The sequence below is a fragment of the Phacochoerus africanus genome, chromosome 16 (genome assembly GCF_016906955.1).
Source record: "Phacochoerus africanus isolate WHEZ1 chromosome 16, ROS_Pafr_v1, whole genome shotgun sequence".
Taxonomy (NCBI): domain Eukaryota; kingdom Metazoa; phylum Chordata; class Mammalia; order Artiodactyla; family Suidae; genus Phacochoerus; species Phacochoerus africanus.
In genome coordinates this window covers 15,604,637-15,618,064 of record NC_062559.1, presented here as the reverse complement: position 1 = coordinate 15,618,064, position 13,428 = coordinate 15,604,637, and the positions used below count along the sequence as shown (strand labels likewise).

The window sequence follows — 13,428 nt, the reverse complement described above, 5'->3', positions numbered from 1 at the left end:
CCCTTGTTTTCCTGAGGTATGAAATGTCGACAAATGAATTTGTCAATTGATGAAGCTGATTTAAGAAAAGGGGAAAACAGTGTTTGGTTAAAATATTGTACAAATTTTATTTGCACCAAATACAGTATTTGGTACAGAATATTAAAAAAAGAAATATATAGTCCAGTGAAAAATGAACAGTAATGGAAGTTATAACTGCAAATAACACAAGTTGTCACATGTAGAAATTATGGGAGATGTTTCTGCTGTTCTTGCTAATTCTTCTCCTTTTCTGTTCCTGAAATCCTAGCTTTATTCTGCCTGTCATATTTCACCTCTCTCCTTTTTCTCCTTTACCTTTTTCCTCTCTCTGTCCCCACTTCTCCCCACGACAAGCTGAGCAAGAGTGAAGGTTTTGAGTTTGTGCCTTTCCCCACTTAGCCGTAAAAACCAATCAAGTATGTTGTGAAGATAGCCCTGGTATGAGGGAAATAAGCTTCAAATGCAGAATGAGTGCTGTTGGCGATGGTGTATACAATAAATAAAAGGATGTCATGTAGAATGTTCCTTCGGGGCTGAAATGCACGCATTACATGATCTGGATGGTAAACTGAGCCAGCTTAACCCTGGCTCCTGGAAATGACAGTGTTTATAAATTTGCATGGTGACATTTGTATGAATCAGCCTTTAACTTTTACTGCATTGGATACACTTAATATTGTTATTTTAATCGTTCTTTTAGAGCCATTTATGCTATGGGAAAGAAACACCAGTTGAAAATTTGAAATGCTTAGAAATTGGGTGGTTTTTGTTTTACCTAAGCTTTCATGATGGTTGTAATTAAGATTTTGTTTGTAGATCACTCTGCTGTAGCATGTGAGGAAAAAGCTTTTCCTTTCATGATTTTCTCACTGAAAATAGTTTTTGTCACTTCTATTTAAAAAAGCTTTTTCTTAAATAATCAGCATTCCTTATTTATTTCTATAGGTTTTGAAATGTGTATTGCTCCCAGTATATTTCAACAATAATGGGAAAAATGAAGGATAACGTAGAATTACACCCCTGAGAAAAATATTTGAGGTTTATTATTTGTTGTTTATTCCAGTTCTATTTCCTATTATATTTGTAACTTTAACAGTGCCATAACAGTGGTGTGGATTCAGCTTTCCTTAAAAATGGATTTGAATAGTCCATGATTCCTATTTACTAGATCAAAATCAACAGAGGGATTTCATCAAGACTAATATTCATCCTCTTCAGCAATTTGAGAAAACTTTAAGAAGTAAAAGTCGAGTTCAATATCAACCTTTACTGATGTGTTACAGCTTAATTTATAAAAGAGATGCACTGGCAAGAGCTTTCCCAAAACAAACATATAAACAACCCCCCAAACTACAGGTGTGGGCCACCATTATCTTTTCCGAGTTTTGTGCCTTTAATGTGTTTGGGTCTCTCTGGGGTACATAATATATGTGATTTGTTTGAGATTCAGCCATAAATTAGTAGTGATTTTTCTCCATTATGAACTTTACACATAATGAATTTCAGGAAGTACACAACAACACCTTCTGCTTGTAGAGAAAGACAGTAATATGATGGAGTGATCAAGTACGAATGCTCCTTTAATTTATTTTACCAAGACATTTATCTATGTTTTATTTATAAGGCAATTGAAGCCATTCATTTTGTATGGAACTCTTCCCCTCTGAATAACAAGTAATATATTATCATATATACCGCATTGGAGAAGGGAGTGATGAAAGCCACACTTGAAAATAAAAGTTTAATATTTTGGGCTCATTGGGCACAATTATAGTGGCACTATCTTTGTTTTCAACTGAATCATAATTGCATGTGCAGATTTTTAAAAAAAGTTGAGGTGGCATGGTAGGGTAGAAAATCGATCATTCAAGGAGGGAAGAGGTATTTTTTTGCCACTGCAGAGCATTTAAGATGCACAGACTGTCTCAGAAATAACCCTTTGTAAGGTTCTCGCACACACATGATTTTATGTCGTTTCACTTTATGAGTGAACAGAATAAAATAGAAGCCCATCTGCCCTATGGTGTGGCCGTGTGAAAGCCATGGTCATTGGTTTTGAACTCTTTTCAGAAACTGTCCCATTTGAGGGGCACTTGCAACGTTTCATTTCGGAACCAAGTCAGGTTGCCTATTGTGTTTGCTGTCGCCCAGTGCCATGCAGAAATCTTTGTAAAGGCGCATCATATAGTGATCGCTTTTAGTTACCCTCCGTTAAAATTCCAGCTAATAGCTCTAAAATGCCACAACTTCTGAGGCACCGATTGCTCGAGACCACCCACTTCTGGAATAGTTTAGAGGAAAAGATCACGCTGGAAAGAAAAGTTGAAAGTTGAGGAGTTCCTGTCATGTCTCAGCGGAAACGAAACTGACTAGGATCCATGAGGATGCAGGTTTGATCCGTGGCCTCGCTCAGGGTTAAGGATCTGGTATTGCCGCGAGCTGTGGTATGGGTCACATACATGGTTACGACCTGGTGTGGCCTTGGCTGGGGTGTAGGCCAGTGGCTACAGCTCCAGTTCAACCCTTAGCTTGGGAACCTCCATATGCTGCGGGTGTGGTCCTAAAAGAAACCTCAAAAACAAAAAAAGTTTAAATTTAAAATCTCATAACATAAATGAGAGATGTTAGCTCTTGGGTACCTCTACATGTTGAAGTGCCCAAGAGCTATGCTACATGTTGAATTCTGTAGGGATTTAACTATATTAAGATTACTAGCTCCCTGTAAATTCATTTGGGTAGATCCATGGAATGTTGAGATAATTTACTGTCATGTTTTCCTAACCATGGTCCCAGACAACTCAAATCTTCCTGTTAAGATTCCTTTCAATAATGAGCTCGCTCTTAGCAAATTGAAAGTGTCTGACTTCAAAACCATGGCTCAGCGGTCAATGAATCTGACTAGCATCCCTGAGGATGGAGGTTCGATCCCTGGCCTTGCTCAGTGGGTTAAGGATCTGACATTGCCTTGAGCTGTGGTGAAGGTCACAGACGCGGCTTGGATCCTGCGTTGCTGTGGCTGTGGTGGAGGCCACCAGCTAGAGCTCCGATTCGACCCCTAGCCTGGGAACCTCCCTGTGCTGAACGTGTGACCCTAAAAAGACAAGCAAGCAAACAACACTGTTTCAGCAACATCCCTTATGTACAGAGATTGTGCTATTAAAACATATTTGATAATTATAAAGATGGTGGTTTGTGATTGTTTTAATCTCATTTAGAATTTCACAAAGTTATTCTGTTTGGGGCATTTGAAATCCTTTTTATACGGAGAACTTCGACCTGTCCTAGCTTGCGAGTGTGACGTTTAGCCATTTGAGTTGCCATAGGTTTACTTGCTAGTCAGGACTACCGTATCGTAAGGTCCATGGTTCTTGGAAGTGCCTTATAGCATCACTTCAGTAGTACCTAAGGTACTGTTTTGGACTGAGGAAAGTGTAACCTGTTTGCAGAGCTGCTGCAGAACTGCCTTTTCCTATCCTGGAACAGCCACTGTTGCTAGTGTAAGATTTCCAAGGTCAAGCCTCTTGGTGGAAATTATTTCTCTTGAGACCAAATAAGACATCTCAAGCTTTTTAAGGTTTTATGGTAGTTTCCAAGTGAGATTAGTAAGCTGGTACTGTTTCCTAACATGTTTATGGATTTCAGAAGAGAACAATATACCTGTTTTTGTCTTGGAAAATTCTTCCTCCTGATGGGCTTTATGCTGGAGTTTCTGGGACCACTTGGGATTATTCTCTCTTCTCCATTTTACTTATTTCTTTCTAAGGTAGAGTTCTTTGCCTTTTCTGAATCATGAACCCTTTTGACTTCAAAAGTCATAGGAGCGCAAGAGGAACCAACTATGTTGAAATGGTTGAAAGAGCAATATATAGGGAATTCCCATTGTGGCTCAGCGGGTTAAGAACCTGACTAGTATCCATGAGGACATGGGTTTGATCCCTAGCCTCACTTGGTGCATTAAGGACCCAGCGTTACTGCGAGCTATGGCATAGGTCACAGATACAGTTTGGCATTGCTTTGGCCACCTCTAGCCTGCCACAGGAACATCCCTAAAAAGACGAAAAACAAAAGACCCAATATCTAATGGCAATTGATAATTAGCATAAGTGTAATTTTGAGGTACTTGCTACAATTGTATGTTACTAAAATAGTACTGATTTCTGTTGATCACAAAGTTACAGATATGTTAATACTATCTCTGTTGTTGCCTATAATAAGAATTGAAGAAAACGCTAATTTCCAACTAGCAGTTAGTAGCTTCAAGATGTTCTTCCCCATCTGAGGTCATACACTCGTTGAATTCTGTCTGTGGACCTCAGGTTAAGTACCTCCCCCTTTCTACAGGGCCTCCTAGGGGTCTGACAGGTGCTTTTCCTGAGCCAGTATTCCAGTGTGAGATCATTACCTGCTCTTTGCTCCTGAAGGGCTGACTTCTTACACACTAGCAGATGAGGCCGATAATGCTGCTAGCGCTTCAGTCTCTTTAGCTTCTTCTGCCAGGAGAGACATATGTTTGGTCATTATTTTCCTTTCCCCAGTAATTGGCTCTTTCTTCACTTGGGAGACCAGTACCATTTTGTTAGCCAAACTGTTGAGAAATTCTTGTTTCTTTGGAATGGTAGAGGCCAAAGCATAAATCAGTTTGACAGAAATAGCCACTCTTTTTGTTTCCAATTTGCCCAAATAAGTTAATCTCATTTATAAATGTTGACGACGACTCCTGTATCCAAGTTGAGGCCAGGCTAGGAATTCATTTGTGATATAGGTTCAGTCACCTGAAATAAACTGGACTAAGAGGAAAGACCAAACTGACTTGCAAAGAGTTTTATTTATTTATTTTTTAAGCTTATATAAAACTTTTTCCATTGATCCTACATTCTATTTCTCAAGAGAGCAGATTATCAGGATATAGCTTCAGTGCAACAAACTATGGATTTATATAGACATTTCACTTCTGTGGGCACATTAGAGAGAATCAGCAGTAAGAAGAAAGCTGATTTTACTGGAGAGTTTCACTGGGAAGGAGATTTAGAAGAGAACAGACAAGAGAGCAAAGCTCTAGAGTCCCTATCCGTAATATTCTCCCTATTAATTGGATTTTTCTTGCATCAAGCTGCAGTTGATTTGAAGTAAATAGTACATATTTGAGTCATGCAATATTTTGGGCCTTTTGTTAACTAAGGGCTCGGAGCATACACCTAGAGACCCTTATCTCAGATCTTCTTCAGATGTGTCTGCTGTATTATATCTAGAGCTACAGGTAAAGGAAAGAGAAGATTGAGGCAGAAAAGTGGAGGGTATTTTGGAAAGGTTGGAAAGCCTCTGGAAAACTAAAAGAAAAAAAAAATAAGTTAACAATCCCAGTTAAGAGTATTTTTCAAATTGTATAGAAGAGAAACGTTGTGTATCAGTGAAACAAAGGGTTTCATTTGATTTAGGATGCATGAAAAGTGTGAGTTGTTCTCAGATGAGAAAACTGGCAGTCGTTGCAAGTATTCTATTCAGTAGGCTACTGTAGCAAGCCCTGTAAGACAATCATTGGAATTCTCAAATGAAATACAGCCTTGTTTAACAACAATCAAAATTCTTTCCTGGTTTGAGCCAAAAATAGTGGGGGTACATATTTGCTGTTCATTTTTTACTCCTCCCTCCCCTTTTTTCTTTTCATGGTCAGTCATCCTTGAGCATACTAGTCATTCTCAAACTGTTCTTGCATCAGAATCACCTAGAGGGATTGATAAAACACCGACGACTGTGTGTGTGTGTGTGTTCTCTGCTGCCACTGCCGCTCCCCTCCCCAGAGATTTCTGATTCAATATTGGGTCAGGGTGGGACCCCCCAATTTGCCTTTCTAACAAGTTAGGTACCACACTTTGAGAACCTCAGAACTGCATCATCAGTGTAATTGTTCCCTAGCCCAAGTGATGACTTACCAGATGATCTTTTGCTTAATGTGTCTGTATGGCCCAATAGAGCACCTCATCTTATTAAAAACAAAAGAAGTTAAAAGAAGCTATTTAATAGGCAGAAAAAGAAAGCTGAGTCTTGATCTCAGGAGCCTTTAGATTGGAGAAAGACCCATTATGAAATGTTTCATTGTAGTCTTAGCAAATATGATGTTTAAGGAGATACTATGTTGTTAATTCTGATTATTACACATACACTTTAAATGTTTTATTCGTTACTGTGATTTTTGAGTTTGGCTTTAGTGATGCCCTCGTTAGGGTTGTTAAATCTTCAGCTATACATTTTTTTTTCTGATGAATAATTATTATTTTCAGATTGTTGTCACCATCACTTGGTTAATGCAAATCTTAATAGGGTCTCACATTCTCTACTTTGGTTGTTTTATTTATTGGTTCATTCAAATTCTGGGGGACCATTTAATATTTTAAATGAGTCAGGACCCTTACAAATTGAAAGGCCATATAGGTACTCTTTGTACTATTTAGTTTTCTGTAAACCTAAAACTATCCTGAAAAATAGAGTTGGTTAATTTCTTAAAAAGTGCTCAGAACCAAGCAAAAAAGAAGGGATTAGAAATATACAGGAGTTTGACAGCTGTTGGAGAAGAAAGACCCTGGACGTGCAAGGTAGGATTTTCTCAAAAAAAAAAAAAAAAAAAAAACCCTTCTTCATTTATACATCCAAACACCAACAGATGTATGATTTAGCATTTGCCCTGTACCTCTGGCTCGAGGGACTCTGGAGTTTTTGTGTGTGGAGTCCCTAACGCAGTGAACTCTGTCATTGTTCTGAACAGCTGGGAATGGAGTATAGCTCATTAAGACAGGAGATGTTATCCAGGCCTCCCCTGGCATCCTGAAGAGCAGTGAATATGTTTTGCTTCCCCACATCTAAAGTATCCATTCCATTACCACCTAGGGTTCTCTTCGCTTTTATTGAAAAACTCTACTGGCCCCATTGCCTCTTTGAATGATGTGCACAGTTTATACCAGCTGTTCCCTTGCTATCTCTCCTCCCTCTTCTTTGGCTTTTTGTTATGTTTATGGTGTATGTTGTGCTTTTTATTTCAAAAAATAAAGCCCCGGTCTAATTAGTACACATCACTTGTTTATGTAACCAGAAGAATATTAAGAACAGATTTCCACAAATAAATCCCTACCATTCAGACATCCTTGCTCCCTTGGGTTTGAAAAGCAACTTTGCTGGGGAAGAGGTTGCAATTTAAATTCATCATGCTTATCAAGGCGGGGGGAGTTGGGATTTGAATGCTTATTTTGTGCCAGGTGCTTCATTCGTATCACTTCATTTGATTGTGGTAATAAATCTATGAGCTTTAAGTATTATTTCTCCATTTTGTAGATGGGGCACAAAGCATCAGAAAGATCAAATAACTCAATTAGTAAATTGGGGAGCAGGGATTCACACCTGTGTCATTCTGACTCTGCAGTCTCTCTCTGGGCTACTTAGGCAAACTTTGGGTGAGTGATATATAAATTCACATATCTGTGTTCATTTTTCATGTGGCATTATTGTTTCCTTGTAAAGCGTAATTATTCAGAACAAGAAAAAGTCAACTAAAGAAAGCGTAAAAATAGCACTTTCATCTGGAGATTCTGAATGATGTCCAGGTCGTCATTTTCTTAGTTGGAGGATTATTCACTCTTTGCAGATGAAATAGGCAGGGATGATGAGGAATAGTAATCTGGAGCTTCCTTTGTAATTAGAGGGAAATATTTCAACCTCTCTACTAATATATATTGGAGTTTGCAGTGTGCCAGCCACGTACATGCATTATTTCATTTAATCCCCTAGGAAGCAGAGGAAGAGAGGTGGAAAATGAGGGCCAAAGCACTGAAACAATATGCCTAATATAACCTGCAAGTGTACAGTTGGTGCAAGAGCTGCCATCTGATTCTAGAAATCACTGTCTCAATCTATGCTACCTTGCCAAGAAGTGGCAGTTTAAAACATGGGAATGGGCGACATCAAAGCCAGGAAAAAGAGAGGTAAATGACTTGGACACCTGGATATTTTCTGTTTCTATCAGCAAAATAGAAAATATGAAGACAATAGAGGTGTCCTTCCTTGAATACTAATCTCATAAAGAGAAGTTAAAATACATGTGTACTTACTTTATATACTTTCGATTAATCCAGGAAAGTTGGTTAGATGTTTTCTAAGTCACTCTAATTGAGTGTAAATAGACATGGTGATTTAGAGAATAAAAAAGCAAAAAGCAGTGACGGCGAAAGAAGAGAGGTTTTGCGCATACACAGCTTTGTCAAAGATAGAAGGAGATGAAGGATGTGAATCTGGTTCATTTTCCCATCCCTACGCCTCCGTGAGGACACAAGCAATGATGTCAGGTGCTTTGGCGTTTTAACTGCTAACCTCGAGTGCAGTGGAGAGGCTTACCCTAATCCTTTTTCCTCAAGTACAGTAAGATTTGTGACTTTTCTGTCATCATGGCAAGACTCAAGGATGCGGGACCCAGGAGAGACCCTAATCATTGAACATTTGAGTGGAGTAATAGTTCATAATATCCGTATACATGGAAGCACCTCTTAATATACATATTTTCCGGAGCAAAAGCGAAACTGTAGGAAGGGGTGAGATTTCTAGTGAGGAAGAAATTTTAATTGAAATTAATTATATCGGCGTTCCCACCCTGGCAGAGTGGAAACGAATCCGACTAGGAACCGTGAGGTTGCAGGTTCCATCCCTGGCCTCGCTCAGTGGATTAAGGGTCTGGCGTTGTCGTGAGCTGTGGTGTAGGTCGTAGACGTGGCTCGGATCTGGTGTTGCTGTGGCTCTGGCATAGGCCGGCAGCTGCAGCTCCAATTAGACCCCAGCCTGGGAACCTTCATATGCCGAGGGTATGGCCCTAAAAAGACAGAAAAAACCCCCCAACCCTCCCCCGATACATATTGTTTTTTGATGTCCTTTAAAATATAGCTGATACTATTTTTATAAGAAAAGGTATCTTTATTTTATTTTATTGACTGTTAATGTACTTATATGGTGTTTCCCAATTTAACTCCTGAACCATACATTCTGCCATCTGTGGTTTATGGAATCTGACATGGAACCATCCATGTCGGAGAGTCCATGTTTCTTTATCATGTTTCTTTACTACACATCCATTAATTGAATTTACGTCCTTTTGTTAAATTTGACAAGCTGGTGGAAGTTGGCGGGGAGGCAAAGGATGACTGTTGGGGCTTGTGGCACTAGCACTTCTTTGAGACTATGGCAAGGCTTGTGAGCAGGTATATCAAGCTCATTATGAAGAAAGGCATGAGCAAAGATTTTTTTTTTCATGTGAAAAGTGTACTAGTTCTCAGGATATGGATCATTCTTGGAGTTACAGTTGAGAATTCATTAGTACTGCTTCTTTTCAGTGAACCTGACTTGTAATAATGTGATTTTTTTTTAAATTTAAAAAACCCTTCCCATTGAATAGTTTTTAGGGATAAGGTTTGAGCATGAAAAGCTTGGAAGTGTCCAGTATTTATTATTTCTCATTTTAGGGAGCCCAGTTCTTTGCCCAAGTTCTCTGAACTTCTTCTTTCTCTGTTAGCCTGAACTTGACTCTGGAACTATATCCATTCGCATGTGCTCCATCATAATTCAGTATTTTAGAAAAATAAAAGGAGGGGCGGTCTCAGAATGACAAGATTTAGGATAAATGGCTTCATTGAAAACCCTCTCAGGAAATGAGTGCCAGCTGCATTCTCCTGCTATGAGCAGAGTAGTCAAGGAGCCACCCTCCCTGACCAAGAGGTGGTGCTTAGTTTAGTCGGCGATTTATTTTCCTAATTGCTGAGGGCTTTTCATACATGGTGCTGTAGTCGGAAGTTAATGGAGAAAAATAAAGCCTAGTGCTAAAAGGAAATTCTGACCTAGGAGAAAGCTTGCTTTTGGTACCCTTTTCATCTAGAGGCAAACGGGTCTTTGGTGTGGCTAAGATACAAATCGGCATCATCTGTTCTTAGGTCTGGAAATCATATTTGATTACCTTAGCAGGAGGAAAAACACAGTGAATTATTTACTCCAATATAAATTTGTTTGGAGGCGTCTATAATTGATTTATTTAGAAGCAATAAGGTAATTCAGATAATTTCAGAAAATTTGCTTTTGAGAAGGAATTCTAATACACGATAATTTAGACAATTATATTATGCATGAGAGAAGACTATCTGCTAAAAAGGGAGTAACTATAGATAGAGTTTAAATTGAGAGATTCTCTCTGAAAATAGTCTCTTCTCTGAGATTTCAGGGTGAGAATTACATGGATGAAGTATGACCCAGAAACACCCCTGTCAATGATTGCCACTGGGAATGGAGTAATTGAAGGTTTGCCTGTGTTGATTGACTTTCAGTATCTGATTACAGAAGCTCAGAGCAGTGTATCTTATTCTTTGATCTCCTTTGTTACCTGCTTTCAGAAATGCTCGTAAAACGTGTCTGGTTTATCTATAGATTTCTGGGCTCCTAGAAGGTCATTTAGTGTTTCTGTTTCGTGTTTATCAGTAGAATATGTCAATTGATGAGTAGTAACATACAAAACCTGAAATAAAATTTGCTAGAATTCTGAGGCTCATGTTTTTGGCATGTGATATACTTACTTATTCTTTGTAGAACCTCATCTATATGAATGTTTGGGTTGAAATTCTTCAGTGTTCGAGTGAGGGCCTCTGCCAGGCATTTATAGCTTATGGGTGCCAGCTCGTTTAGAATGATTCTTTGATGCAGGTAATATTTTGAGTAAATCTGGTCCTTAGGAATTAAATTCTGCAATGTCAACATGAGAATCTGCTTACTTTATTTAGAATTGAGCAGTGGCAAAATGTATTCACGGACTTTTACTTTAAGAAAAAAAAAAAAAAGATATCTGGGGGTGGCCTGTACAGTGTGAATTACTCATGGTCAGCTTGCCATAAAAAGCTGTAGCGGTGCCATAGCTGACTCTCCTTCTCTTGTGTAGATTTTCTGGTTTTGATTTGCTTGTTTTTTTGTTTTTTTAATTGTAATATGCTGCAAGAAACATTGGTGGCTGGATTAAGAGGAGTGTGTCAGAAAATACATACGTTACTAGTTTCTTTAGTTTTGCCAGGTTTACATTTTGACTCTTAAAAATCCAGTTCAGCTTCCTCATATGTACCGATTTGGCCTCGGGGAGTGGATGGTGAGAAAAGCGAAGGAAAGGAAAAGGAAGGAAAGGACGGTCCTTGCCTTGAAGGCTGTGGATGAGATGATACCCAACCCCACGACTGAGAATGGCAAGTGTGTGAAGTCCACGTCGCATTTGACAATGCTTTTCCTAAATGAGTGTAGATCAGAGAATTTTATCTCAGCACCAGTAAGCTCTTGGCTTGTGTTTCTAGTCTGCCCTGTATTTACGTAATCAAATCATATTGTCTACCCTTTGACGTTTCATTCTGCTCAGCACTTTTGTTCGGTGTAGTCATGTGTTTATTGTCATTTTTGATTTTGTGTAGGACCTGAATAACGACTGGCTACATTGTAAACAATGTCACATTGCAGTGTGTATTTGTTCAAATTTATGTATAATCGGTAAACATATGTTTTTGGTATTTGCTTTCTGTCTCAGAGATGTACGTTTGGTTGTAGTTATTTTCATAGCCCCGTCATTTTGTCCTGGGATGAAGAGCCTTAGCTAATTTTAATCATCCCTGAGCTGTCATTTCTGTTCGTCACTGTCACATTAGCATCATTCCTGTTCATCACTGTCACATTAGCAGCAAATCCGAACTTGCTGATTAGTAAAGTGGATGAAAATCACAGCTCTGTGTGTGTCCAAATAGCTACTCATCAGCAAGGCTTGTGATGGGGCCTGATGGCTTAATGCAGGCCTTAATCAAGGGCTGAGAAATGTTTTCTCTGCAGTTTAACCTCGTCGTATTGAATTACATTAACATGTATATACACGAACGCACACACACACACGTACACACACAAGTAGTGTTACATCAGTGTTCAAAGTCAATCAGACTGAATCAAACAAAGGAAGGAAATAAATAGATTTTGAGGATGGCTTCTCTTGTGATTTCAAGTCAGCCAACATAAACAGCATAGTTACCTTCAGTCCCCTTGAGTCATTCCTATCGAACAAAAGAACTGCTTGATTGAAAATATGCTCTTTGGGGACAGAAATGGAAAAACTATGAGGTAGATGGGATAGGTTTTTTGTTCAGAGTGGACATGATCCCAAATGGTGTTGTAAGGAATGTGTTTTAAAAAAATGTCGCAGAGTTCCTATTGTGGCTTAGCGGCCTAAGACCTGATGTTGTCTCTGTCTCTGTGAGGATGCGGGTTTGATCCCTGGCCTCCCTTAGTGCGTTAAGGATCTGGCATTGCTGCAAGCTCTGCTGTGGGTTGCAGATGTGGCTTGGATCTGGTGTTGCTGTGGCTATAGTACTGGCCTGCAGCTGCAGTTCTGATTTGACCCCCAGCCGGAAGCGTCCATATGCCTCAGGTATGGGTAGAAAGAGAAAAAGGAAATTTCTCACACCTTGTTGCTTACAGTCCTATCTGAGTGACCACAGTCATTGTGAATCCTGACTTCACTCAGGATAAGCACTAACATTGGAAACACTGAAGAAAGCAAGGGTGATGGCAGCATTCTCTCAGGAGATTGTAGGATTTACATTCAAACGAAGGACAGCCTGAGGATCAGGACTCTGGTGCTCTTTTATGGAAGCCAGTGTAATACCTATTTGTAAAGCAATATCAATTCTTGCATCCAATTAAAACATTACCTTATTGTAGATTTTATTTTCTTTTATAGACTCTAGCCCTAGAATCGCATGTATCTTCTAAACGTGATTCTGTTAGGTTTCCTTAAGATTCTTCATTCTGTTAAGATTAGTGAGTGCACATTTTAAGCATTTCCAGCATACATTTTGTTGCTGCTCTAAACTCTGAATGAACATATTCATTTTCTTCCAAAATTTCTGTGACTGACACATTATCTCTTTCTTTTCCAGTGGCTCAGCTTAATAGAGTGCTGTCACATTTATTTCTCTTGTCTTTTATGCCAAACTGAGTGTTTTACTTTGCTTCTGTTCTGGATCTAGTTAGTTTTTTTTTGTGTGTGTGTGTGTGTGTTTATTTCTTTATTTTTTATTTTTAATTTATTTTTTTATTGTTATTTCCCCCAACACTTTTTTTTCCCACTGTACTGCACAGGGACCCAGTTACACATACATGTATACATAATTTTTTCTCCCATTGTCGTACTGCATAGTAAGTATCTAGACATAGTTCTCAATGCTACACAGCAGGATCTCATTGTAGCAGGATATAAGATTAACATTCAAAAATCAGTAGCATTCTGTATACTGACAATGAAACTTTAGAGAAGGAATGCAAAAACACAATACTTTTTAAATTGCACCCCCAAAAATCAAATACCTGGGT

At 38.8% G+C, this 13,428-nt stretch overlaps 1 protein-coding gene across 2 annotated transcripts in view; it reads left to right on the top strand.

Moving 5' to 3' along the window:
* EXOC4 (exocyst complex component 4) overlaps positions 1-13,428 on the top strand; it is an 808,154-nt gene that overhangs the window by 263,827 nt on the left and 530,899 nt on the right. The window lies entirely within an intron of this gene.